This window comes from Octodon degus, unplaced genomic scaffold (assembly GCF_000260255.1).
Source record: "Octodon degus isolate 3935 unplaced genomic scaffold, OctDeg1.0 scaffold00022, whole genome shotgun sequence".
NCBI classification, from domain to species: Eukaryota; Metazoa; Chordata; class Mammalia; order Rodentia; family Octodontidae; genus Octodon; species Octodon degus.
This window is the reverse complement of record NW_004524598.1, coordinates 13,926,103-13,929,613: the sequence shown is the minus strand read 5'-3', so window position 1 is coordinate 13,929,613 and position 3,511 is coordinate 13,926,103. Positions and strand designations below refer to the sequence as shown.

The window sequence follows — 3,511 nt, the reverse complement described above, 5'->3', positions numbered from 1 at the left end:
GATATATTCTCATTCTCTCTCTCTCTCTCTCTCTCTCTCTCTCTCTCTCTCTCTCTCTCTCTCTCTCTCTGTCTGCCCCATCTCTCCCTCCCTCCCTTTTCCCTCCCTTCCTCCCTCTCCTGTCCACATTGAAGTGAACATCTCTGCTATATGCTATCCCTTACACACAACAGACCCAAGTGACCTTGCACTGAAACCTAGTGCCTCTAAGTGTCTGCCTGGCAAGTGCAAGGACCCGATACCATGACCCTGTGCCATGCTCCCCACACCCTCACCCTTTGGGCTGTGTGGGCCCCCGAAACCAGCCGTGGTGGTGCATGCCTGTAATCCCAGTGCTGGGGAGGCTGAAACAGGAGGATCACTAGAGTCCTAGCTACATAGCCAGACCTGTACAAAATAAATAAAAAGTAAATTAATTAATTAATTAATTTTTAAAAAGCCGTTGAGTAGGCACACACTTCTTATTTCAGATCAAGAGTTTCATCTTCAACTTAAGTGTACTCTGTGGTCTGGTCGGTTCTTACAAGGTTTGTTCCTTGCCTGATAGAACTTGAAGCAGTAATTTCAGGTGTTACCCTTCATATCCAACAGCTCACTGCCCCTTCTCCAGCACTGCTGTGAGCAGCAGGACCAGCTACATGGGGATAGATCTCAATGGGTTTTGTGTGGTATCACAGCCCCTACTCAAAGGCTTTGGTAGAGCATTTCCCAGCACTGTTAGTAGGTTTTCTTTTCTTCAGTGCTGTATTGAAGTTGCCCAGTGCAGCAGCAGTTGTATTCTTTATTAGCTTGGTAGACCATTCTTCTCACCTTTTTAAATACTAACAACTTTCACCCTTTGAACTTTGTGCTGAAAAAGAAGAACCCTCTAATACTACTGAAAGTGCAATATTTGTGTATCTCTGTGAGATGAACTTCAATCCACACCTTCTCCACAAGAGACATAATGGGTCCCCCAGTGGTACTTCAGCAGCACTTCATGAAACTGGGTTACTGAATAACTGTTCACCTCTTAATTTCCAAGCTAAACTTTTCTTCCACTGCTCATAATATAATGGCAACCTGCAGAACTTAAAAGTAGAAGGTGATGCTGAATTTGAAGTATCATCTTATAGGTGGACTGGCAAACAAATTGTTATTAAGCTAGTGAAGATAAGACCAGAAATCCACCCTGAAGAATGAATAAATGGGCAAGTTGTATGAACTGTTCTTTGAAACTTAGAGAGTAAATCTCCAGCTGCTCCATCGGAGTCCAACAGGAGTGCATGCTACTAACATAATGGGGAGGTGTTTGACCTGACTTACACCCCTGAAGATGTTGAAGCAAATGTTAAGCTAAAAACTGCTGATGAAATAGACTATGTCATTGATGACAATAAACATACTGGTGCTGCAAGGCCTCCTAACATAATGTTGTTGAAAAAGAAACAAGTCCACTGTCAAGGGATAGTTTGTGACATAATGGAGGCATTTGGCCTTATTGGAAGAGATGATTTGGTAACAGATAATCTTCCACTACGGTGAGTTTAAAGGTAACCTGGAAGGCTTGCAGCCCAGAGGTGATGTGGAATTCACAATCAAGGACAAAAATGGTAAAGAAGTTGCAATGGATGTTAGATTATTGCCTCAAGGAATAGTCATTTTTAAAGATATCACCATTGAATGTTTGAAGCTACTAAAATGGACGTTATCCCTAAATTACCCAGTAAAAACCAGAATGACCTACTGCAGGGATGAATCAAAGCTGATTTTGTGATTCTTAAAGAATGTTGTTTTGGAGATAAAGATACAAAATACAAGGGGATCCTGCTCAAAGATGACCATGTTAGCTTTAATATTTCAACCGAGCAATCTGGCAAATCAGAATGAGCAACCAATATAGGAGTTCTATCAAATGCATTTCAGACCATCAGTGAAGCTAGAGAAATGTGTGTAATCACTGCCATGAGAAATGGGTTTGGTTTCAGTAAGTCAGTGGATCTGACTTGGATTTTCTTCCACTTTAGTAAATTCTGGATGGGAGTTGGTTGGCTCCATATTGCAGATGAAGCAGAGTTCACTGTGGTTCCTCTTATACTTTCTGCCCAAGGAAATCATGCAATTAGAACTTAAAAACTTCCCAAAGACATGGTTTCATTCCATTCTCATTGAGAAAATTGTTTTCTGAGCACTGTAGAAAAAGAAGTAACTTTTTCCAATCCTAAAACACTAGCCCCAGTAAAACCAAAGGAGGAAGCTTAGGATGGCATCATCATTGGTGATGACTGGGGAGTGAAGCTGACTGTTGATTTTTCAGGCCAAGGATGTGGAACAATGTACTTCTTCTCAGATAGGAGATAAGGTTGAACTTAGTATTACTGACAAACAACCCTGGGCAGCAGATTGCAATTTGTGTGTGACTTTGGGTCATAATTTCAATTCTAAGAAGCTCTTAGGTTACGTGGAAACTCTGAAAGATAGTATGGTATTTATTGAGACAGCCAATAGTGAAAAGGAAATCTTTTTCCATTACAGTGAATTCTCTGGTGATGTTAATGGCCTGGAAGTTGCAGACCTGGTTGAATACAGCTTGTCCAAAGGCAAAGGCAACAAAGTCAGTGCTGATAAAGTAACAAAATTCAGTGCATGGTATTATTCAGGGGGCAGATCCCACCATCTATTCTGGTAAAGTCATTCACCCTATGAGAAGTGTTGACCCAACTCAGACTGAGTATCCAGGAATGATTCAGATTGTGGAAGAGGGGGATATGAAAGGTGAGGTGTATTCCTTTGTCATAGCTCTGCTGGCCAACAGTAGGGATGCTTATAGATGGGAGAGAGTGTTAAGTTCCCATTGTGTGTCCTGAGCCAAAATGCACAGACTGGCCCACAACTTCACACCCCTGCATAGGACTATAGTGGAGTGTGTGAAAGATCAATTTCATTAACTATGAAGTAGGAGGCAGCAGTGGCTCTTTTTCCATGTAAGAGAAGTTGAGGAGGGCATGGAGCTACAGGCAGGAGAAGAGGTGGAGTTCTCAGTGATTCTTACCCAGCACAATGCAAGCGCAATGCTTGTAATATTTGGCAAGTGTGAGGGCCTCAAGGCTGCTGCCGGTCCTCCACCTGATTGATTGGTCAGTCGCTTGAAGAACTTCAACCCGGATCACTCCCTGGATCACTCCTCGCCTAACAGTTCTTCATCAGCCAAGGGGACAAGATAACTCAATGGGATTTTGTGCAGAAACAAAGGTCCATCAAGCTAGTGTCATTGACTAACTACATCCACAAAGCTCATATTTAATGATCATATTTTATGATTAAGCTGGGGGATTCTGGTGAAGGGTTCTGAGTATCACCCCCTTCATCCCTAACAAAATCTGGAAGACTTATTCCACTGAGCTGTCACTCCACTTTTAACACCTTCCTCATGTTATACTTTTAAAAAATAAATTTATAAAACCATTTTGAAATTATGCACAGTTGTAGCTTAGAGAACTTAAGGCAGTGCCATGTAGTTCCAACTTAGGAG

The 3,511-nt window shown here is 41.9% G+C and overlaps 1 pseudogene; it reads left to right on the top strand.

Moving 5' to 3' along the window:
- The first annotated feature begins 909 nt into the window (after positions 1–909).
- On the top strand, positions 910–3,258 carry LOC101564276 (annotated as a pseudogene).
- Positions 3,259–3,511: the final 253 nt, after the last annotated feature.